The sequence below is a fragment of the Anser brachyrhynchus genome (genome assembly GCF_964034855.1).
Source record: "Anser brachyrhynchus genome assembly, chromosome: 9".
Taxonomy (NCBI): Eukaryota; Metazoa; Chordata; class Aves; order Anseriformes; family Anatidae; genus Anser; species Anser brachyrhynchus.
In genome coordinates, this window is record NC_137703.1 from 2,571,881 (window position 1) to 2,597,590 (window position 25,710).

Below are 25,710 nucleotides of genomic sequence, written 5' to 3' on the forward strand. Positions count from 1 at the left end.
TGTCCTGACCTCGATACGAGGCATGGAGCAAGCGAGCGTTTTGGGAGCCGAGCGAAGAGGCAGACCCCCAGCGATCTCCCCTGGCCTCCTCAACGTGTGCAAGGCCAGAGCTGATTGAAAAGCCCCTTCCAGGCCGACTGCAGTGAAGTTTTTTTCTTCTGCCGTCACCTGCTCGGCAGCAGCTGCGCACCCTTTACTCGAGGAAACGTTCCTCATCTTCTGGATCCCCTCCTTTCAGCCCTCCAGCACACGATGCATCTCGTCAGAAGAAGGACATGGCGCAGATTTTTCTCGAAAGCAACAGCAAAGGCCGGTGCGGCGGTTCCCTCTGAAGCACGTTAACAAGGCTAACAGGGAACTTATCTCACAGCTGCTCTTTCAGAACCCCACGCAGAACCTGCCTCTGGCGAACAAACGGCTCGTGTTTCTCTGATTCAGTTAGCTGCCGGCCTCTGAGGCACAGAGCTGGAAGCTGGCAGATCAAGATTATTTTCTCAGCAAAAAGGGCTGGTAGGAAACCTTTCTTCTGCTGTCACTCAGCTTTTGATTTCTATTTTTCTGTATTTTTTTTCTCCCAAACTCTCAGGCACTTGACGGCCGCTCCAGGCCTTCCAGCCAGATGCTGTTTTGAAATCAGACGCTGATTTTAAAACCGGTGCCGTGCCCCAGCTCCAGTATTTCTTTCCTGACAAGGAATTCCCTGAGAGGCCCGTACCGCAGACGGGCTCTGCTAACAGAGCCTGGCGGGGAGCAGGGCACGAGCAGCACCCCGCTGAGCACCACCAGCACCGCCTGCCCTCCCGAGGCTTCCCGAGACTCACGGTTCCCGCGGCGTTCTTCCTCGCAGCTCCTGGAGACACCAACACCTTCCCCGCACAACGCTGGCACCGAACCGACCCGCTCGCCGTCCTCACACCCCGCGCCCCCGCCTGCGCGCCCTGTCTGGGACAGCCGGAGGCAGGAGAAACCAGGTGCAGCTTGCAGAGCAGCAGCAGGTTTGCCGAGAGGCGGGAAGGAGCAGATGCATTTCAAGGTACAATTTCCAAACACGCAGGTGCTGGGGGAGAAAACAGAGCCCGAGGAGGCTGAGAAGCAGAGAGACAGGGGGGTGAGCCCCGATAAGGCGGCGGGGCTTGAGCTGTCCACCACCGGCGTGTACCCAGACACCTCCTGGCTTCTCTGCCAGGAACTTGCCGCCGCTGCCAGCGTTGCTTCCTTGAAACTGTGCCCGCTTCAATGGCGCTCTCTTTTCCTCCTGCTGCTAAGTATTCCACCTGGATCCTTTTCACAGAATTACTCCCATCCCACCTGTTACTGTCGGAGAGTTTCACAGTGGTCGTCCAAGGGAAGGATCGGGGCTGAAGCTCACTTCGGTCAGCTGTAATCTTTATGCCGACGACTTGCCAATCTCCCTTGACTCTGTAGAGCTTTCTGAACCGAAATCCAAGTCTGACAGCTTTAGCGTTCACTTGTGGATGTTCACACAGGATTGCAGGATAAAGTGGTGTCAGCACAGCTCTTAATTCCCTCCCGTAAGTCCTCCTCTCATCCTCTTACCCCAGAGACCAGCAGAACCCCAGTGCTCTTCCCTGCCAAAGACCCATTCGAGGCGCTAACTCGGGCTTGGCTCCGTGTGCTGTACTCGATACCTGAACCATGCCTAAGCCTTCTCGATCCTCCCAGCTCACCTACAAACGCCGTGCTGTGCTCTACAGCTACCCCTACAGCGTTGTACATCTACAGCGCTGCTGGTTGCAGCTCCCACGGCCGTGCCAACCGAAAATCCACAGCGTACCTGATGCTCTGGCCTCCAGGTCTCTCCTTCGGTGATGTCTGCCAAAATAACCCTCTGCAGCTGTTCAGCAGCAGACACGACAGACAGGACTTGTCAAGTCACGTAGTGCAGGCTTGTTTATTTTTCTTCTGAACACCTCGTTCATCTTAGACTCATTTTTACTCAGAGAAGATACAGGGACTGCAAAACGCTGGGCCAGAACTTTCCTGCGCGGTGCTGAAATACTACGGTAGGGAAGGGACACCTCCGCGGAGCAGGATGGCAAAATTTTAGGTGAATGGCAGTGCAGCTTCTGCTTTGAGAAGAAATACATAGCAATGGGACGGACTGGGGGAAACCAAAAGAGAAGAACAAAGCGAAAAAATACGCTACTTGAAGTGTCTCAACAGATTAGGACGAAAAATGCGAGCAAATAATTTGGAGCAGGAAGCTGCCGGAGCCGAGGCTCTGTGCACCAGCAAGTGGGCTGCTTCTTGGCGGCTGGCGTTGAGACAGACACAAACAGAGAAGGGGGAAACAAAATCGCAAAGAATCCCAGCGCGCTGAGGACGGTTCAAGGAGACGGTGCCAACGCCGAGCAAAGAAGGATAAAACTGGATTTGGGAATGCTGGGGGTGTGACAGAAACTAACCTAAATAGAGAAAAATAATATACCAACAGGAAACGGGGGGGAAAAAGCCTGGCAGACGCGCAGTGTGTAGAAGACTGCGAAACCGATTTGGGAGCCAACATACTGGTATGGTGCTGCAGCCAAAGGAAAATGAGATCGCTTTGGGAAGAAATACGTACAGGGAGAGAAGGGGAGACAAAAGGGAGCCCAACCTCCAGAAAGCTCGGTACAGAAAGCTCTAAGAGACAACTTCAGGGGCAGTTTGGATGAAGCTGAAAGAAGTTACAGGGGCTCTGTGCTCTCGGTACCCAGAGCCCAGCACCCGCTGCCTAAGCTGCTGCTCAGAGCATCGCTGACCTCGGGGGGGCTTCCTGCAGGCAGACGCCAGCCTGGGCGTTGTTCAGTGCCCCGGCAGGCAGCAGGGCACCGCGTGAACCCAGAGCCTGTGGAGTGCCTGCTTTCTGAGAACGGTTACTTGGTTGGGATGAGCCCGATGAGAGCGCCGAGCTGGACTCTGCTCAGCGAGCGACTTGCGTTACAGGCGGCTCCGGCAGCTGCACAGCAAAACAAGAACCCGGAGCCGATCCAGCCCTCGGTGCGTGTGCCAGCTCGGTAGTTCGAAGTAGTTCAGCCTGCCTTGCTTGGCCTTTTGACTGAATCTTGGCTATTTTAATCTGGCCCGTTGCAGAAAGCAGAAAATCTCCTGCAAAATAAATACTGAGAATGACCCTTACCTTAAAGAGCTACGGAAGCTTGGATGTAAAAACAAAGTTAGTCCAGAATGAGCATGCACGAACCTGAGAGCAAATTAGGGTCATGAACTAAACCGAATGCACGTGTTGCTTTTCTAGACAAAAAGGCTGCTTCTCTGGACAAAAGTGCTGCTTTAAGGAAGCGTTTCATTTCATTTCATTTCCATCTAAGAGGCTCCCCAAAATGTCAGAACAAGAAACGTAAGCAAAAACCCCACGAGAACTTAATCAGGGCTGCATCTGAACTCAGCCCGTTCGTGATGCCCACAAACTGCCTTCCCCTTGCACGGGGACGCAGTACTTTCAGAAAGAGCAGCTTAGCGAACTGGTAAATCAAAGTTACGGGAGCAAAGATAAGGTAATCATGACAAAACGCTTGACGTTTCCTGACGCTCAAATTGCATTTTAAAGGAATTGTCGTTTTCAAAGTTCTGCAATAAACTCCGTTGCTCGGAAATAAAACAGAAATTAAAACCTGCTGGGGGTGGCACTGCAGCCCCGTAAGGTCACCTCAGATGGCGCTTCACGGCCGTCCGCGAGATGCGCTCGACAGAGAAGTCGTTGCTGGTAGACGCGTGACAAGGGACAGCCCTTGTGCCAAGCAAGAAAGCCGTTAAAAGACTTCCATAATCAGGCGGTCAATAAATACCCCCTGCTGTCACCTAAAAACCAGGTTAGAAGCCCATCCGCTCAAATAACGTCTCTCACTGCTTTAGCATTGCATATTTTTTGTAATTAAATCAATTCCAAGAAGAACCTGTGCTCTGTTCTGGTTATTTCGGCAGTACTTAGACAGCAATTGTTGCATGCAGATTGTTTCTTTTACCAGGAGTAACACTCACCTCGCCTTTGAAAGGGACCTAACGAAATAATTTCCATGCAGCTCTACCTGAGTGATGAAATATTCATCCAGAAAATGACTCGAGGTAGAAATGTGACAGGGAACTCAGGGCAAATTACATCCTTAACGTTTGGCTCTCCAGCAGTTCTGCGGCTGTTCCTCTTTTCGTTACAGGTGGTTAGCATCAGAACTCGTGTCAGGTTTGGCATTTCCAGTTTTTAATAAAATTCCGAATGTTAAAAAGTCATAAAAAAGGGAACCAAAAGCTTTGCTTGATGATTTCCACAACTTCACTGAACCTACTGACATTTTTGGTGGCTCCTGCAGCCCTTTCAGTGATACCACCGGTGACAAAGGGCCCCCCGCGCCCCGGCGCTGGGCTACGCGGCCATTTCTGGAGGGAGCCGGGGAGGTCTCTGCCGCAGCAGCGCGAGCACCGCTCTCCCCACGGAGCCTGCCAGTGCAAACAAAACAAACGTGGCGACAGCCAGAAATCTGGGAAATGGCAGTCTGTATTTACACACAGGAACAACTGTATAGCCTCAGCCAGCCGCAGCTTCGCAGCGTTTACCTATCCCCTTGCAACAACCAGCCAAGCCAACGAAGGGACTAGAAGGGATTTTCTGAGGAGCAGGTCACTGCAGCTACTCAGAGTCCCACTTTCAGGCCTAAATCCCCACGGAAGTCACGGCAGCTGCGTATCTCAAAGAAAGCCCCAGCTTCCTACACCCGGTATACATAAAATATACCTTGTGCTGATCCCACCGCCTCTTCTGCCTCGCAGGAAGCCTTCAGAGGTTTAGAAGCGGACTCCTGCAGCCCGCCGCAGGCTGTGCGGTTTGGGTTCCTGTCGCGGCGAGTTGCTCTGAGGATCGCTGACTGCCTCGTCCCGAGGAGCTGCAGAGCCCCGTCGGGCCACGGGATGGTGAACCTGGGCAACCAAGGCAGCGCGGCTGAGCCACAGCCACCGTTTGCACAAAAGTTTCCCGGTAAAAAAACCGCGGTGGGTGGGCATAAGGAGAGGCACCGTGTGGCTAAAGGAACATGGAGTGCGCCCGTCTACGGAGAAATGAGCGGAACAGCAAAATATTTGACATATTGCTAACCCTCGGCAAAGAAACCTCCTCATTGTGCTGCAGATAACGCAACAAACCACTGAAAACACATTTTGGGGAGTAATTTATATGCATTTTCTAAAGAAAGCATTTGAAGAATCGCATTCCCGGTGGGACGACGTTCAAGGGAACAGCACAATAATTACGGGTAGCAAAATTTCATTAATTCTTTCTTAACTGCACGCGTGCAGGCGGCAGCAGCTAGGCGGAGAACCGAAGGAAGAGAAAGCAGCAAGGCGCTCTGCCTTAGGGATCCTTCATAAATCAACACAAAACCCTCTGCATTTACATCGGTGAGCATAAACTGCTTTATAAATAGATTCGTAAAAAACAAATCCTAAGGTACCAGGTTCTCTGTCAACAAGGAAGCAACACAAAACCCTCCTCACACCGACATCCTATCCAGGGCTTTGTTCGCAGGTTTATTTTAGATGGGGGGAAAATTTTTTACAAGGTTCCCCTTTGATGTATCCCTTTCAGAGTTATCTTAAGAGGCTTGCCTCGGAAATGGTGCTCATCCCAGAAGCGAACAGGATGTTTGCGCGTTCTGTATTTGGAAAGGGAACTGTTGTGTCCTGGAACAGCCAGCAGCGCCTGATCTTCAAAACACGCTTTTCAGGGGAGCTGCCAGAAGAGAAACTGGACGAGCACTCAGCTGATGACCAGGGGAAAAAACCGTTCCTGGCCCCAAACCCACCCTCTGGTGGATTTTCAGTCTCGCTGACAGCCGTGCTGCACAGGCACGCAGAGGCACAGCCTGGGCCCTGGGACGTGTTCATGGAATAGGCACAACGTACGCTAAAAAAAAGTTCTGTTGAAACAAGAGTGGAAAAGAACAAACCCCAAGTGACCGCGCAGCCAGGGATGTCTCAAACCGCAGGTAGTTCGGGAGAAGGGAAGGAAGACAGGGGCCGATCACCCCACGCGCTGCTAACGGCCGCCAACCGACCGAAGCCCAGCACCAAGGACGCTGAGCTGTTTCCCCCGAAGTCTGAAATGCTGAATCCTAAAGCTGCACGACTAACAGCAAGTCGCCTCACGTGCCTCACGTCAAGCAGTTTCATAAACCTCATCCCCTTCCCGTCCTCCCCCTTGCCCTTCTCCCACTCTGCTCGGCCCTTCCTGCTGCTTTCAGACACCTCCCGAAGAGCGCCTCGGGCTGCCGGTCAGGGTGGGGAGCAAGCTGGTTGGTTTTGTTTGTTCTTCAAAACTCTCCCGTCTCATTTATTTCTCTCTGGAAGAATTTTAAGTGTTCCACATTTTCTTTCTTTCAGATAGCCGTCACAAACATCGGTTCTGTGCTAATTCCGTTCTGCATTAATAAGTTCTTCATCATCTTTCCTTCTGACAGAGGTGCTGAGAGCTGCGTTAATAAAGCCCCCGTTATCACTACTGCTCCCTGTAGCACAACAGCTCTGCGAGCACCAAGCATTCTTTTCAGCTTCATTTCCCTCGACACCGAACCCGAATAACCCTTAATGAAGGCTTCTCTCTAATAACACCACCACGCACCAGGAAGGGCCTTGCCGGCTCTCAAGGAGCCTTCATGCTTCTGTATTTAGCCGCCAGCACATTTACAGCACTTCAGACTTTCCATCACTGCTGCTTGTGCTCGTCTTGACCAAGGAGGCCTCCAGACGAGCGCTAGCTGGGCTGAAACACCGCACTGCTGCTTGGTGCTTCTTCAAGGTGCTAGTCTGTTGAATACGTGCAGAATTCAGGGTTTTGTTTTATTTTAATAAACTGTGTTATTTCTTAATTGCATTATACGGCACACCCTGACAGCGTCCAACACGTGGCATGAGATGAAAGTAACTCAAAGGGAAGGCAGGCCAGCAGCTGAGGAGAACAGAACAGCAGCACACACAAGTCACCTCGATTTCCTTTCAGTGCAGCCTCCGGGATTTGGGAGGTAAGGCGAAGAAACACAGAAGAGCAAAATTGCCCAACAGCCCTGAAAGTGAGGAATGCGGCTCAGTCACGTGAGTCACGGGAAACTGGAAAAATAGTCCTTACCCAGCGGGCAGGAGGAGAAGTCACGGGCTTCTTCTGCACGATCTCAGTGGGAAGGGACTGGGAGAGCGGAGGGAGAGCAGCCAGCCCTGCCCAGAGCTCACAGCCCTGCCCGGAGCGTTCGTACCCACACGGTGCCTTCACAGAGCTGGCATCCACCAAGCGCTGCCTCTCTTCTTGCAAGCAGGACAGGAACAGCAAAGGATATTATAAAGCAGGTGCTCAGCAGGCCTGTGCTAACGCAAGAGTTGTTGCGTTTCTCCTAAATACAGGACCAGAGACTTGGGGTCTGAAATAGGGTCTACATACATACATATATGAAGAGATCAGGAGGTGTTGAGAAACAGTTATCTCACTAGCAGGAAGGATTTAAGGGGAAGTGACATCGGTATACTTCAAACAGCTGCTGACACCTGAAAAATAAGGTTCTGCACCAAGAAAAAAAGAGCAAAGAAAAAAAACCTGATAAAAGAATAGGAAATGATTCACGAGTGAGTGAAGAAGTCATCTGATAGAGTTCCGAAGGTCGCTAAGTAGAAGAGCAGACAACGGCCCAGCCGGTCACCTCGCTGGGTTTCAGGAACCAGCAAAGACAAGCGGAAGGAGAGGCGAGAACACGCGGCTCAGCAGCAGCCAGGCTCCGCAGAGCTGGACCGCAGTCCTCCCAGCAGCCCTCTGCACGGCAGGGGCTGAAAACCAGCAAAAATTTGAAATTGGAGAAGAGAGAACTCGCTGGCGAGCACAAAGCCTCGTGCTTCTGCAGCTGCCTTTACTGCTGGGTACAAGCCATCCAGTCTGCAACCAGCAGGACAGACCAGCCAGTGAGCTAAAGACAATTATAAGAATGGCTTCTATATAGGCTGCGTCCTAAGTTTTATAGCAAAAAGCTTCAGGGAATTCAGAAATACAGAAATGTAACCTGTCTAGAAATGGCACACTGAGATTATCAAACAGGGGACGCATCAGAAACCCCCCCGGGCGGGTCCATACCTAAGACTAAAGTCTTACTGGCGTTTGCTACCAAGCAGGCTCTTAATTTAGGTACAGTTCCGTGCGCTGGGAAGGCGGCTGTTCTTCTTTCAGCTGCAATGCATACGATGAGGAGGAATCTGGCTTGGAGCTCAGGTTAGCAGCTTCAATTACTTCCTTGTTACTTTAACGCATTTTAGCTAATTCAGGCTAATTGGAAGCAATTGCTCTCCAAGTGCTGCTGTCTGCAGAGCTCACGCACGCGAAGGGGATGTTTGGGGAAGAGCTGCGACGTTACCGATAATAAAGGACCAAAATAAAAAGGATAAGGAAAGTCCTATTTAAAAATAAATGAATGCGAGTAACTATCTCCGCATGTCTGAATTGTCATTCCCCTCATGAGCAGCTCTCCCAGCTTATTGAAATGCATGTATTGTCTCCGGGGTAGATGGGGCCTTGGAAAAATAATTACAGAAGATGACAAATGAAGTAAATTATACCCAAACTGTAGCTATAAAGCAACAGCAAAAAAACCACAACTGTCTGCTTTGTGTCTGATGCTTTGAGGTATTTTTAAGACTAGAAAGTTTAGAGGTTAATCCAATAAATATAAAACTGCTTGCCAGTTTTAGAACCCATGCAACATTGCTCTTAAACGCACCACAACCCACAGCGGTTGCAGAGAAACGTGACTTCTCCTGCTAAAGGGAAAATCCTGCTTAGAGCCTTTCTAGAAAAAGGCCGCAGAAGTTAAAATTTAATGATCTGACTGCATAGAAAGGATTTTGAATTTATTAGAAGTCCGGACTTGCTTACGTGAAATAGCTGTTTAATTCTGAACTCTCGGACGGCGTGCTCCGGGGCAGGAGGTGACGGGCTGGAGAAGGACGTGCGGCCTGGTCGGGACCAGCAGCGCCCATTCCGGGCACGTCGCGCGCGGCTCAGAGCAGGCTCCTGGCTAATGACAGCAACGAGAGCACTGATGGACTGAAAAGCAATTATACCTTCTTCTGCTTCCAGGAGACAGACCTACGAACAGTTGGTATTTATTACTTGCTCCGCACTTCATTAAATATGGGTCGTTATAAAAGGGAAACAACGGCGGCGTAACTGTTGTTTACATCCAACCAAGGACTGCTTTCATGTCCCAGAGGGTACAGCAGTTGCGTTTTAATTTCCACAGTTCGAGTGATTCAAACAGCTTGGCACAAGACGTTCCTTACTCCAGGCAAAGGTTAGGATTACTAAGCGCTTACTCCATGTACAAACTTAAGGGCTGACCCACAATCAACATGGGGAAATAAATTTTGACTCGAGCAGTGGCAGCATCTCCACTTTGTGATTTGCTGACCTCTTGCTCTCGTCCTCCGCGCTGTGAAACAGCAGCCGGGCGAGGGACCTGCCTGGTCCCTGAGCTGCCCTCGAGCACCCTCCCAGGAGCTCAGCGAGTAGGAGGACAGCAGCCCCGGGACGCTGCACCGAAAGATGCAGCTCCCAGACCTGCAAAACGCCTGGCGGGGACGCGGTGCAGAACAGAATAAGCACAGCAGGTCGGGGAGCTCAGCCCCACGCCCCGCAGCTGGACCAAAGGGGCTGCCGGGATCCCTTCCGCTGGGTACAGAGCTCCAACGCGCACTGCTCCGGTGCCACGAGGCAACTATCGTATTTTATGAGTGTTTAAATACAAGGGGCACAGTAAATTGAATTGAATGTAACGTTTAGAATGACGATGGCATGAACAGCGTGCATTCAGGCTGCAGTTTTTAACCGTGGAGGGACCACAGCCGGAGAGAGGCTGGCGTCAGGGCAAAGCAGCAGCTCAGAGGAGCTCGCTGGAAGCAGCCGAGGGACTGGTTTTTCCCTCAACAGCTCAGAAAGTTTAAGTGCTGCCTTCAGGAGCGCAGGGCTGAAGATGAAATCACAGCTATGCATTTTAATTTAATCAGATGAAATGATTTTTTTTTCTGCTGTTAACTCCAAATTAGCATCACATTGTCCATTAAAGCACCACTAGAAAAAAAAAAGATGCAAATTAAACCTAAAGCTGCAGCTGATGCAGGGAAGAGCACAGAAACTAAAAGCACAGAAACTAAACACGGGGGGGAACGTGGTACAAACGACAGGGATTAGGAACTTAACTCCAGGGTGTTGAACTTTTAAGATTAAAACCTGAAGAACGTTCTTTTAGTGCTGCTGGAGCGTGCGCTTCATGAGCCTTAGGACACAACGATCCCCGTGGGGCCCTGCCTGCCCGGCACTCTGTGCAAACCCCACAGCAGAGGAACAGGTGCTCCTCCGTGCCCACTACATGTGGGTGCACGTACTTCTTCCCTGCTGTATGGCTCACAGAACATGTGCTGCACAGTACCTGAAGTCACTGATCACCAGGTTCTTTCTTTCCAGGAGTTGAAGTGGCCAAATTGCTGCTGGCGCGCGGCTCACGTGTCAGGTTTTGCTGCCTAAATTCACCACGGCGTAAACATTTAACGAATACAGTTCAGAAACCAAAGAAAAACCTCAGCTCGGAATGAAAGGATGCCATAATAGAGTTAAGATTTGAATTTCAGATGTAATTTTTGCTTCTCATGTTAATGGAAATCGCTCGTGAATACAGAATCAAGCATTTTGTTGTCAGGTACCCTGCGAGATGGTTGAAGGCGAAGCTCAGAAGTACAGCGCCACCTCCTTCCACTGCTTCGAAGAAAAGGTTTAAAAACCCCAGTTCATAAGGTAATTTAGAAAAAACCTGTTTTTATCAAAAGCCCACTGGATTCACAATCCACTCCTTGCCTGCATCTCGGCCACGCTCTGGCAGCAGAGATGCTTCCCGGCTGCCCGGGGTTCAGCAGCACGGAGCTGGGGAGCAGGGGCTGCGCAGGGCCGCCCCCGCTGCAGAAGAGCCCCCAGGTTTCGGCAGATGTGCCGTGCGCGAGCGACGATTTGCGGCTTCTGTGGGTGAAAGGCAGAGCTCGGTTTATGCTGCTGAATTTGAACGCTAATGACTGAGTGTCTAGGCAGTATTTTTAAATGTTAATAAGCAGAGAGCACGCAAAGCGAAGAATCAGCAGCACGACTGTTGTTTCAGCTGCTGCCAGCCTACAGAAGTATTTAAGGAAACCTAACAGATTCCTTTCTGCTTTAGAAATCCTTCGTGCTACCGAAATTCCAGTTGCCTCCCAGTCACACCGCCACCCGTGGTTACTCACGGGGAAACCCATTTGCACATCAGAGTATGGGCGAGAGGCGGCGTGGCCATCTCGAGGCTGGTTCAGAAACGTTTCAGCAGCCGTGGTGGGGCTGCTCCAACAGTTCAAAAGCAACGGTGGGGAGGGAGAAGCTGGGATGGCTTGCGAGGGGTGACAGCAGAGCAAGAGGGCAGCTGTTACCACGCTCACTCCTGCCCACGGGCACAGAAGAGGCGTTTGCTCGGCGCGTAGGACACGCCGCCTCCATGGCCGGGCGAGTTAACAGCTGTAGGCACCAGTGAGCCCCCCCCCGTGGGCTGAAACCCCCAGGGCAAGACAGAGGAACGAGGGATGAGAAGGGCAGGAAAGCTGAGGGAGCTCCGGCCAGCTGGAAGAGCCACCCCGCAGAAAGCTACGCACCCAGGAGCAGGCGCGACAAGCGAACAAAAGGAGCACGAGGTAAAATTTCAGTTCCAGAATCAAAGACAAGACGTCTGGAAGTGCACTACCAGGAACAGTGACGTTTTGAAAGGGGAAGGGAAAACCCAAGAGATTCACACTCGGTGGTTTATACCAAGCCATCAAGATCTCCACAAAGCAAGGAGACCTGTGTCAAGGATCCTAAACCAGAATATAAAGCACAATGCGCTGAAATGAAGCAATAATTCTACCCGGCAAGTCCCAAAATGAAAGCTGAAAATTACACCGCAGCAGGACTGAGGCAGACTGTGCAATCAGCCCGCTGGTTAGGCTGCGTCTCAAGCCTAACCCCTCATCTTCCTGTAGATGCTAACTTAATAAATTGTTATCTCCATTCAGTATGTGGATGTACTGCACAGCAACACAAGCTCCCCAGAGGACGTCAACAACAAGCAAGTTAAGTAGAAAATGGGTTTTGGTACTTCTGGTAGAGAGATCGTTCAACATAACCACAGGTCGTGCTGCTTGGCAATCCGCAGTGACCAGGAATTCATTCAGGGCTGCCAATCTAAGGCAATACGGGAGTATTTTAGACAGCAACACATCCGTAGATATAATACACACACACTTTTTATATATTATACATGTCGCTGCAAGCATAAAAACTGCTAGCTAAGTACTACACAAGTTCTTGCTTTATACACAATGCAACAAAATCTTCTTTTCAAAGGCTGTCTCTTAAAAAAAAAATCAAATCAGAGAAAAAATTGTTTAAAGATAAATAATGCAGAGCTGTTCCCAGAAAAGCTGGAGAAGGAAGTCCAAGAACGCGCTCCTCCTGCTTTTTTCTTACAAGAAACCTGAAGGGTTTTCTTTGTTGCTCCTGACACCACAGGAGCACTGAGAAGGAGAAGATTTGTTTGGGGAAGCGAGGGGTGGGAGCTGCTGTGCTTTTAGGAGACTTGATGTTCCGCCGTCATCGCGGGCTGATGCAAATCTGAGGCCGGGGAATAGCACAGAGCTGGTTTGTTATCCCAGGAACAACACTCACCCTTAAACGCTGCCAGGATCGCTTGGAGAAGGACAGTTTTCTTTGCTGCATTTGTCCAGCTTTTTGCGACGACGTACGTACTACCAAGGTTTCTCTGCTCCGTGCACGTCTCTGAAGTGGCCAAGAGAAACGTTACGCACTGGTAGGCTTCAATCTGCACCAGTGTCCTGCGCAGGTACACGTGCAGCCTTGTTAGTGCAAAAACAAATAAGGGGCCTGAGTAGTTTCTGAAGTCAGTACACCAAATATAAAAGTGACAAACCTCGTGTACAACGAGTCCACATTAACATGATGTGTTTTAATAAGTTCTTTATCAGTGCACGTCTGGCATTGGGCTTGATTACCTCGGCATTAAAGATACGCACATAAATGAAATCAGTTCCATCATCGTAGTCCTTACCTTTCCACTAAGCATTGAGACGAGTCCACCACCTCAAGCTTCGGGATGGGAAACCTTACCGATTACTTAGGCAAAACGCAGTCTTCTCCCCAGACGGACACAGGTACTCTGCGCAGAGACATACTTTCTTTCACCCCCATCAGCTTTTACAAGCAAATTCCTAACAAGAGCTGAAGGATATTGCACAACTGACTCTGTCCCAAGGTGTGCTACTTGGATTTACACCCTCTTATTCCGATGTTAGAGAAAGCAACATATTTTTTTTAAGTGTCCATCTAACAATGAAAGCCTACCAAAGCAAGCAGCACGCTGCACAAACAAGTTCCCACCTGGAAAGACGATATAAAGAAAAATGAGCTATGTTATGTACCTTAACACAATGCAGCTGCAGTTCAGCTAGGACAAGTAGTTCAGGAACTTGTACGGCATGAAATGTGTGCACACAAGCTGAGCAACTTCAAAAGCACACTTTGAGAAGTCTGAGCACCAACAGAGTGCCAAGAAAATGACAAGTTTGTGAGCCGTGGTTCTGGGATGAAAGTTGCTCCAAAGCAGAAGGCGCGTGCTCCTGCACAACTCCAGGCTTCAGCCAGCCTCCGAGCACCCTGCCGAACCTCGCAGCCCGGACACTTGCAGCTGCTTCTGGGTCCCAAAAAGCGTCCCAGCAGCAGAGACCTCTTTCAAACGGGTATCGCCTAGTCACTACCGTGCCGACAAGCAGCGGGCATTTTTGGGGACAACTACCGCTGTAATTGCTGACAGCGCCCAGCTGACAATTTGCCAACAGCGAAAAAAAAAAAAGTCCCTTCTTTAAGCCACTTTTTATAAACTTTAAATCTTGATAATTTACTCCTATCACTGTATATGAAGCGTGACGATCTGCAGCAGCTCCCATTCCAGGGGGAAGCTGTCCTTCTAAGAGGAAGCTGTCAGGCTGATTAATACCAACATAAAATTACATTATTAACATTACTGAAGGGCAGATTTTTGCTGAGCGTGAGCTGTCATAGCTGCTCCAATGAATTTTAGACTGCAAACTGCCACAGACCTTACCAATAAAGGAAGGTTGCCCCTTTCATTCCCAGGAGCAATGCTGAGGCAGGCAGGGGATGAGAGGACAACGAGAAGAGGAAAGGAGGGCACCAGGAGAGAGAACGGCTCGGAGCAGCTTCCCTTGCTGGGGAAACGGGCAGAATAAGCTCTGGCCTCTCTTGCTGTGCCAGTAGGACTGAAGAGGGGTGTAGGAAGTAGAGATGCCTTGAGCTGGGGAGCATAAGAAACAGCCAAAAAGCCTCTTCCTTGCAAAGAGAACAGACAGAGATGAGAGCAAGTGGTAAAAGGAGATGCGAGACTGGGAGAACACGCAGGCGTCGGGAAGAACTCACAGTTCCTGCTGGATAGGGGACAGGACGGTTCAAGGCAAAGGCAGTAGGTCCCACGCTAACATCACGTTCGTGCACTGTGTCGGTTCCACCTGCCCAGACAGCACGCGATACAAACCCGCGTGGTTCTACCGCAGGACGTCCCAACTCAGCTCCGCTGACCTGTAAGACTTGCAAACCATGGCGGTCCCTCGCCAGCCACTCATAAAGGAGGAATGAGGAAACCAAAATCATAATTAAAAGGCCAAAATTAAAGGATGTAATAGTTTCAGTGAAACCTGGGGATTTTTAAGCCACTCTTGTGGATTTTAAGTTTGGGCAACGCTCTGCTGCCTGTGGTTCTCCAGCTGCCCCCCTTAGAAACTTGCTTATAGAGATCCTCATATATTACTGCATTCAGCACAATAAAAGCCCATCCATCAGAGTCAACTTGACAAGACACCTTTTCCTGCAAAACATGCAGGAAAGATAAAGGGTGGTTATTCATAAACTTGTTTTATGGGTACACCTCTGGAAAGCACCTTAATAACGTACTATATTTGGATCGCCACCAAAGCCTCACGCCTCAGTTGTGAACACGAGACATTTTGTATTTATGACAGGCAAGAAACTTCGTGACAGACCTCCACTGGAAACAGCAACTGGAAATAATTCTCCTGCAAAACAGAAAGGAGGGCACCCACTTATTTACAGATAACCACGGGATGCTGCTCAATGTTGTTACCAGGATGGGGGAGCTGAAAAAGAGAAGAATTTCTGCTCTTATCTTGCACTCAGCTCTGGTCAGCACACACCAGAGAAGTTTACTCTCTGTATATCCACACCAGCAGCCTTCAAGGAAACAGCTCTGGCTGCAGAATGAACCGTGACATTCATCACTGGCAGCCACCACCACCAGCAGCCAACCACAGGCTATTTCAGGAGCCAACTTCTCCACACTGAGCGCAGGGTGAGCCTTCCGACAGAAATCTGGCCTTGCACGCGGTGCTTCAATGCAAGTTGCCAGACATTTTCTTTCTCCCAGATCCCAAACGTGAATGGACCCAACAGAAGCCACGCCATGGCTTTTACTGCAGTGAAGGCCATTAACACAAATACTTCCCTGAAGAGCACAAGGAGAGTTATATTTCTATTATTGAAAATGGCATTTTGCGTTGTCAGCAAATGCTCTGCCTCTGCTTCTTCTGCCTCACCCCCGTGCTAATGGCCCAACACCAAAAGGCCTTGCTGCCTTGTCAGCTGCTCCAAGATAAATATTAACGAAAAGGTATGGGGTGAACACTCAAGCGATTCCTCTGAAGCTACTTTAAATAAGTACTTGAAAATATTTTTTACAGCAAATCCTTTCTTCTATTTGCTGGTTTTTGCTTGGGTTTCTCCTCAGTCACGTTTAAAGCTCACATAAAAACAGGTCTGATGCGTGTGAAAAGCTGGCAGGCAGAGGACAGGAGCTCAGCATCTCACGGCAAGGGCACTCTGAGGAAGCGAAGAGCGATTTGTCACAAACCTCTCTGGGCAAAACCTTGCCCTCCGAGGGGCGGCCTTGCAGGGTGGGCTGCACCTCCCAGTGCTCGACCTCTGGGCACCGGTGGCTACTGCCCCGCATCTCCTACAGGCCACGCTGCTCTGTCCTCAGGCACATTCCTGCTTCCAGGACGGATCACAGCCAGATCCTCTGTCCGATTCTGAATGAAAGTTTAATGAACCTCCACTCATAAAATAAACATGACTGAAATGAACGTTACGCTCTGAGTAAAGGATCCTCCTCATGCCTCTGAAAAGCATTTACAGCGTTCGTGTGTCCTGAGTGGTCGTGCAGGGGAAATCACCAGTAATTTGTTCAAGGCACGGTTCTGCTACGTACCTGCTTGCAAGGATGATGTTTATGCTCGTAACAGGCAACGTGTGGTCTGAAAACAGCAGCCAGGCACAGCACTTTCTGCTTTCCTCCTCCTCCGAGCAGACATTTTCAGAGAAGGCACGCCACGCCACACGTTACAAAACAGCCTAAATCCCCAAGTAAATGTAAAATGAATAGTCTCTCGTTCGCACTTTCTAAAAATAGCCCAGATGTACATTGTGCTATGAATAATTCCTCAGTTTAGGAATACTGAAGTGCCTTTTAAATTTTAGACTGCGCAGTCTGCAATTTGGACAAATGACATTGCTCAGGGCTCTTCTGTTCAGGAGGGTAAGCCGCTGCCGTTTGCTCTTAATAGCGCTGTTGCCAGCGCTCCATTCTTCAGTTCTGCAGGCTGATTTGCTTTCCCGATGCCGTACTTCACACATCCATATTCATAAAGGCTACCAAGGGGGTGTTTTCCATTCATAACTCACAGATATCTTTACACCTGCCAATTACTACACCCAAAGTCAACAGAGACAGGGATAATCCCAGCTCGTCAGGCTTGTCCTTAAGGGACAGGCGATGGAGCTGCCAAGGCCAGCTGAGACCGGCATAATAGAGGAGGAGGAGCTGCGAGAGAAGGAGACAGCAGCAGCAGCTGCTTCCACCAGCCAGGGTCACCCTTCACTGTCCCTGCTGTCCCCTCAGCCATCTCCCCCAGCTCAGAAATCCCGCTGGGACCCCTGGAGCTGCCCCCTGCCCTGCCAGCCCAAGGCTCTCTCTGCCCAGCAGCACCCCTCTGCCTCCCGGCCATGCCCAAGGCTCGTGGTACAGCCAGGAGGCACGACCCCGTCTCGCTTCCAGGCTTCACCAGCCCCCGTGGCTTGTCTAGCATGACCTGAGCCTCAAGGTTTTGAGCTGAGCCGCGATAGTTTCTTGGTATCTGCATTTTGCAGATTATCAGCTTGAGACAGCGCAGCTTGGTCCGTGAAGACAGAAAGCATTCACAACTGCGCTGAAATCGTAACGAAAAGTGGCTGGGAAATCTGTGGCCACTAAGCTCCTGGACTCCAGATGCCTCATCCAAAACTTTTTTGTATTTCAGTCTGCTCATGAAGTAGCATGGGCAAAATAAAAATAGAGGCTTCTTAACAAAGAGGAGCTAGGTAAACACATACGCCAAATCCAGAGTGGGTCGTTTTGCAGAAGCATAAACACAACATAACTGTTTCAGTACATCATAGAAAAGAAGTCTTGGAAAAACCTCATCCGACTTAAAAGGGACAGAAATAAGCCTGGACATGCATTTCATTCACCAAGTTAATTAGGAACTCGATTTACTTGCATTAACCGCATATTGATCATAGCAATTACTGCTGATGAAGCTGGAGAGCTGCTTTAAGCATGTGCCAGGCACAGCTAATGACACAGCTCTCCTCTCACTGACCACTGCGGGAACAAGAGCCCTCTGAAGATGTACCTCTGGTGTCACTTGCTGATTTTCTCATCTCGATGAACTTAACTCACAGTTACTTAGAGGCAATTTAGGAAGAGCCATGCTTTAATTGACAGTTAATTGCCCAAGGGCTTAATTGCTTCCTTACATGTGAAGTTGGACAGGAAAAAACTATCATTAGAGCCTGTAATTTAGAACAGAACTTTCTGGCTCCGAGCATCCCGGCCTCAGAAGGGCCTATAAATAGCAGGGATGGGAGCCGTGCGGCACCGCGTCGCACGCAGGAGCTCGGGGCCAAGGCCCCGGACCCGGTGGCAGCAGCAGGACGGCCGCTGGTGTCATACCTGGAGCTCGGTACTCACCGTGGCGCTGCCAGCAGGAGCGTCGCGTCGGGTGCCGCTCACCAAACCCCGCCTGGGTGCCCGCTTTCGGTTAGGACAGGAACATCCGGGTCGCAAGCGGTGACCTCTCTCCTGGCCCACACACCACGACGTGTTTGAGCTCGCGGTGAGCGTCAGCGTGTCGGGTTATTCCGCTCACAGCAAACTGAAGAATACCGAGCGGTTACGTAACGGAGGCACCAAGGACTATCACAGCAATGTTGCTTCCCCCAGTCTTTGCATAAGAGCCGTCTTAAAGAGCTATTCTCTTCTCGTTTATTCCCTGCTCCTGAAAGCCCCAATTATTCCAACAGCTCACCACGCTGTGCCCCAGCAACTTGTAAAGCAGAAGCTGAAATCCCGCTCATCGGGACAGGCAAATTAATGCAGCCTGTATTCACCGCGCTGTTTGTACAACGTGAAGGCAAACTACATCCTTACCTCAACAAACAAAGCTAAAGCCGGCACCGCGCTGTAACGCCAGCTGCCTCTAGAAGTGTTCCACAGCAGTTTCTGTCAAACAACTTCTTAAAGCTTTTATCCCTTTTTTAAAATTTTAATCTCAATAGAAAAAAACAGACTTTAAATTGCCAATCTTCCTACAAAACATTATGTTTACATCACTAAACTTTCTCTAAGCGTGACCATAACTAACTCACTCCCCCCCTCGCCATTTCGGGCCACAGAGGAGCTAACGCGGCCAGCTCCGTGCCGCTAACTGGGCTGCGGCACAGCCCAACCAAAGAGGTGAGAGAGACCGTGCGGTGCTGGGGAGGAGAACAGCGGGGATCTGGGGCTCTTCAGGGAAACAGCTCTAAAAACGGAACCTGCAATCCTTTGACTACGCAGCTCTGCTAATTAATTCCTGGTGGTGATGGTCGAGGAGAAGTAACTTTATTCCATTCTGCTGCTGATTTTCCTTTCTCTTGCCCTATAATCGTACACTTTGATATCGCTTTGGAGTGCCTAATAAAAATACACATAAATTCAAAGGGACGGATTACAGACGAACCAAATACTATTAAACCACAGTCTCTTCTCTTGCTCCATAACCAGGAGCAGAAGAACTCACCTTGCACGCCTGTGGTTTTGCTGTAACAGAAAAGCGTGTAAAGGTTTAAATCTGAAACAGCAAGAGAAGCAAGCAAGACTTACGGGGTGTTCAGTTACTCGTGGAAATCAATTCTGTAGTGAACAATTAGCTATCCAAAAGATAGACTCCAGAAACTTGAAGCGCCTGGGTGCCTCCATCTCATTTAACTTGAGATGTTACGTAATTATTTAAAGTTACGTATACAGTCACTTTGTAAAAATCTTAGAAAAAAACTAGAAGCACCTGTGGCTGTGTAAATGCCGAAAATATTTTGTCATTAAGTTCCCTGTTCGACTGTCTAGCATTGTGTCTACCACACCTCCTGCAGAACAGATTTCCATTGCGTTACTCCATAAATTTAAGGGTATTTTAGCACAGACCCCCATGCAGCACGCAGTACGAGCCACCTGGCCACACGGCTATCGACGTGTGAAGACACCAAGCCCAGGAGCCAGATCCACAGCTACAGCTCCCTCCAGCACCAAGCACTTGACAGGCATTCAGAGGAGTATCTCCAACAGCTCTCATGGAAAAATTAATCCAGTTTCAGTTCAGCAGCCCCAAACCAAGCATCCCCAAAGGGAACCAATTTCAAGTTGATACCAAAATGTACTTCACTAGGCCTAAAGAGATCAGTTTTTAAGTTAGCCACAGAAAAACAATCCTTATTTTGGAGCATACATTGCAAGCCCCCGCTGCCCTCAGTTGAAGGCTTTATCCCAACCGGGCAACCGGACCAGCTGGAAAGGGATTTTCAATTTGAAGGGAAAGATTTTTCCCTAAACAGTTAATTCCTTTACTTAGAAAGCTTGGAGGGAAATGAGTTGATAAGTAAATATAAAAACAACAAAACATTTCAGCAGGAACGAGCATTTCAGGAGGGAATGTAGGTTTTTATTAATCAATACGAACGGCAAAGGCAGAGGCTACCCTGCTAATCCATGCTGATGGATCTCTGAAGCCATCCAACTATGGCTACATCTGTTTTTTTTTGCCTCAAGAGCCAAGAAATTAAAAACAAAGTGCGTTGTGCTCACAGCACAGTACTTGTTAAGAAGGGAAAGCCTAAATTGATACAACTGGGGAATCATGTGAAAGAGAAAGACATGGTCCTGTGATCATTTATTTCAGATTCCTAGCAGCTCCTGGGGAACCGTTCGCATGCCTGCATCACAGGCAGATGATTTTATCTTCTGTGAGTAAAAAGGACCCGCACCCTAGTGGAGAGCTATGAAAGGATTCATTCCCACACTGGAAATAAAGCCCTGCACTCGTTATAGAGCTTTATTACACCACATAAACCCCACAGTGTTTGCTCTTCGCATCCCAAAGCCACTCACGCTACAATTAAACGTCACTAGGTAGCTTTCTGATCCTCGTTTTTTACTGCCTATGGGAAAGCTAGTTTTTAATATTTGGTATCATTAAACGTTTAGCTGGATGCTTACACGATCCTCAGCCCTGCGATATCTAATTTGGGCCCATCTGTTATGAAATGACTAGGGCCCAATTCACCGGGCTCACATCAGACTTTCTGAATTATAAAGACCAAACCCCCACAGCAGTAGGGGAAGGTTCCAGAAGTAGTTGCGAGGGGTGCTGATCCCCGTGACACGGATCTGACCAGAGGAGCAGCAGGGCTGGCCCAGGCGCGAGACGCTCACTGAAGTTACCTGGCACTGCCGGAATATTTAAAGGTTGTTTTTCTGAGAGGCTGCAAATCCATCGCTGCACGGTCACCTCTCCTCAGAGCTCACCAGATGGCATCGGGCTATTTGGGGACGCAACTGAAAGACACCACCGGGCCGAGCTTTTAAACAAGGTTTTATCTAACACCCGAAGCCCCTTTCTGAACACCGACGACTGAACAGAAAGCTCTTTTGTCACAGCAGCCAAGCCTGCTTCAGAGTGGGCTGACATTCCTGCGAAAGAATGAGGCGCTTGAGAGAGGAAAAGCCTCGCAAGGAACAATTGCCTTCTATCGAGGCACGATGCGAAGCAGGCGGATTGGGGTTTTCACCAGTTTTTGTTTCCCACACACGACGCACTGTTCTTTAATTTCTCGCCCTTTCCTTACGGCGCCCAAGCACACGTGCTGCCTGCTGGGGAAGCACCTGTGGTTTCTGCAGAGAGATGTATTTGCTGGGCTATGTGTGGGCCCAGAACTTCGGCAAATTAGCAGAACGCTACCTGGAGCGGACGACTTTTACAGGAAATTAATTAGGACTCCACAAAGTGCCAGAGCACTGTCAGACAACTCCTCACTCTTCCCACACGAGCTGTTGGCCATCAAACAGCTGGATGCGCGGCACGGGCAGATCCCCGATTATCCAGAGGACTTCGGAAATAGCTTCAAAACAAGGAATTTATTCATTTGGCATTACAAACAGCAAATTTAACTACGGTTCCCCCAACCCCTGCTGCATTCCACATTTGTATCGCTTAAGTGATAAACTGGTAGGGGAAATCTAGGCAGGCGATGAGTAACAGCTCTTCTGGCAAGGGGATAAATCAGAACTCAATAAGAAGTCGGATGCTGCCACACGGTTAATGGTGAACAGTTAACATGCAAAGCTAACCAAGAAGTAAAATACTTGAACGTGTTTTGCAGTGGCTTTTTATTTCACTATTGTTAGTACCTATTGCTGTGCCTGGCCTTGTTCTGTGAATTGCATTCAACACCTCCGAAAGGCTACGTGCTCCTCCTGTATAATCACAGACCGCTATTCACTTGAAAAAAAAAAATAGAAGATTTCCTCCCAAACCCACATGATTTGTGTAAAAACACTGCTGCTCCTTCAGCAGGGGAGACAGGGCAGGGGGAATCTGGGACTCCTTCCTGGCAGGGAAACCAGGACAGGGCATGAGCTAGGAGCCGAGCGTAAGCCCAAGGCTGGCAGCCCCACAAGCAGTCTGACCAGAGCGTGGAGTAACTCCGTATTAACAACACATCTGGAGAACAGTGGAAGGGGGTATTAGTGACTGGGAACGGGATGGATAAAGTGCCTCTCTGTTTTTGGGGCAGTGCTACTTATTAACTGGCTTGGAAACAGCATCCCAGAAAGACGAGAGACGCCCGGCACGAGGAGATTGATGAGCATGTCGTGGTGCTGCAAAATTCAGCCCTCGGGTGTACAGACCGTCAGTCAAGGAAATTATAATAGCAAGGGTGATAGATGATGGGGAGCTGGCCACTGACAGCTTAGCTCGGAGAGAACAAAGGGCAAAAACTGTACGTTTAAACCTTAGGCTTAGAGGGAGAAACAGAAGGGCGGAGAGGACAGCTTTCAAGGACTCCCCCAGAACGTGGAGAGAGAGAAAGATGGGACAAAAAGGTGCTGACAAAGGAGTATGAAGGAGAGGAAGAAGATAAACTAGTGCCCAGGAAAGGCTGAGATAAAAAACACTGGGAAGTCTGAGTCGATCGCGATCATAGGATGAGAGAGAGCTACAAAGAACACCAGAGAGCCCCAAGTTTTAGGAAGAAAGATGCTGTCAAGGATGTGATAAACTGCAAATCTCGCATAAAAACACAAATGAGAACAGTGAAATTGAATATAAAATTTTGCCATAAAAACGACTGTATCAAGACCAGGCTACAGAAAGGATCATAACGGCAAAGAAAAGCTAAAGGCAAAGAAGTCTGATTTGTTTTTCCTCTCATGTTGGGGACTGCAGCTATGTCAGTATCAACCCATCTAACGGGCAAAGAGTTTGTGGGTACAGCTCAAACGAATATGAGAGCCTGGGGGGACTGCTAGGCAGGAGGTGCAGAGTGTCCTCTGAAACCTTAGGAACAGCACCCCTCGGTCTGCTGAGGCACAGAGGAATACGGAGCATCAGTGACTCAAGTGTGACAGACTGGTGCCAAAATACAGGCGGAAAAAGGCACTCAGCAAGAAGGAACCAAGCAGCGCTGGTGGCACTGGACAGCTCTTGGGGTGCACCAAAGACATCGGCATGTACCTACCTGGCATCGCATCCTGCTTAAGTGAGAGACAGGTCCCAGAATTGTTCTAGGCAATGCTGGGATGGGACAAGATAACTTGCAAGGGGTGCAACCGGGTTTGGCTGGCTGAGCTACGCCAGAACCAGCTCCTATTTATCGGGTCGGGGGCTGTTTTATGCCATTTCCCAGCACAGCAATGCTACAGCTCCAAGGAGACCTGAAAAAAGCAAACGGGCTTCTGAAAGGAAATCAGCGTTTCAGTTCTACACATTAGGATTTCCACTCCTTCCAAAGGACAGCACGCTCCACCCAAACTAACAAGTAACTGGATGACAAATACGTGAATCTAAATGCAGCGCTGGGAACAGTTTCTTCTCTGCTGAAATTTTCAGATCCATTTATAGCATTCATGATTTTTTCAGAACTAATTTAAAACAGCTCTCGCAAGGTTAATTCAGTTCCTCTGTCCACTGTCTCTATTTCATTTCTGGTTCTCCAGCAACGCAGCTTAATCCCTCGCTCTCCAAATTCTTTATAAAATTATATGCTTACCACATGGGTAATCCTTATTGACAAGCAACCCATTAAAAGCAGGACTAGATTCCTAGAAGGCTTATATGAAAAACATAAAATAAAATAGCTTCTTTAGGCTCTGGAAACAAAACTTATAAAGCAACAATAACAAAACCATGCTATTATTTCTAGAATAGTGTACTTTGAAGTATAATTCATTTTGCATGGAATCAATTTTAAAATTACAGGCTCACTGTTTCTTGTCTTAACCCCTTCAAAACGTTGCCTTCAGAGCAGGTTGAATGAATCCTAAGAAAATTGCTACTCTAAAATCTCTCAGAGCCTTTATAACTGCAACATCTTCAGAGTTTTCAGCCCTCAAGTTTGTCACGTGAGGCTGTTTTCAGTGCATGCAAGAAATTCTCATCAATTTGTTTATCTATTTCTCTCTAACAGCTTGAATGCCTTCTGCCATACAACGCGGATTTAACACCAGACACCTCTTTTGTGGCTAACTCAACAGATGGAAGCACAAAGTCACTTCTACCGCGTTCCCTGCTACTTCCACAAGCTCTCCTACAAATCAGCTGGTGGTGAAGTGCTACTCCCAGGTACGTTCATCACAGAAGGTCTGTCTTCACGTTTTTTAAAACAAAGCCAGAGGAGACACTCACCTTTATTTTTATGAACGTGACAAGCAACCTTTTTTCCTTTCAAAGTTACATTAACACTTATCTGTGGACCGACAGGTGGTCCGAACCAGACCTGCCAGGCTCCCTCAGCTAAATATTTATCATGTAGGCAGACAATGTAATCTGTATGGAAAAAAAATCCACCACCAGCCTCCAAAATTTGCTCGATCATCATCACCATGGGTTTAAAACGAAGTGCCAGCAGTGGTCTAACGAAACTTTCTGGAGTTACTCCTGGACCTGCGTTACGCTCAGACCGATTCCAGCGAAGAGCCAGATCGCACTAACCACACCTGGACAGGCAAGGCCGCACTGTACCAGACCCAGCCCAGACAATTATTTGCTTTAAAACTCACCAACCCCCAAACCAATCCTTCGAAAGGCCCGGTCCCCTGAGCCAGGCGGGCAGCAGAACAGAGCTGGCTGCCACCCACCGCCCCGCTCCCTTGGCGCGGAGGAGCGGACCAATTAACCCACCTCCCGTGGTGCAAGGCAATGCGGTGTTTGTGGCCTTATTCCTAAAACTCGCAGCTATTATTAGATAATCCCTGACTTCTCTCGCTAAGTTCTGCTAAGCCGAAGAGGCGACACAAAGCAAACATCAAACGGCACGTCTACTTCTACGTTAAAGGAATTAGAAATTCATAACTGCAGCTGAGAGGATGCCAGGCGGGTCAAGCTGCACGAAAGCCAATTTGGAATCGCACACATTTCCAACTGCAAAGTGAAAATAAATCACAACACCGAGAATCTGTGAAATGCGGTCAGCGAGGCCAAGACAACAGGAGCCACCTTACCAAGCAAACCTAACAACATGTAATCTCGCTAAGATTGAAGTTCGCAGCAGTGGGAAGTGCTGGCTCACAGGAAGGCAGCACCTGGTCTCTAGCTTCAGCTCCTAACTCAGTTTATCTCAGCGTCACATCCAGGAAAGCAAACCAAACAACGACATCAAACCAACACCACCAAGTTCTGCCAAGTAACTCCTATTCCGGTCCCAGGTGGGCAGTCAGTCCCTTCCCTATTCTAACCTCACAGTTTTTCTAGGAGCACGTAGCTCCATTTTTGCCGCCTCCTGTCTGTAGAACGCACCTGCTTTCTCTGCAAGAGCACTGCTAAGAATAAGCTGCTTGTTAACATGAAGAATGCTGCACGAACTCCACGTTGCACAAACAGAGGACACAGCCTTCTCCTTAGCAGAGCGACGGCTGCGTTACACGAGGTTTAGCTCGCTACAGGAGAGGCGCA

The 25,710-nt window shown here is 49.1% G+C and overlaps 1 protein-coding gene across 3 annotated transcripts in view; it reads right to left on the reverse strand.

The window, feature by feature from the left end:
- PPM1L (protein phosphatase, Mg2+/Mn2+ dependent 1L) overlaps positions 1-25,710 on the reverse strand; it is an 85,630-nt gene that overhangs the window by 36,045 nt on the left and 23,875 nt on the right. The window lies entirely within an intron of this gene.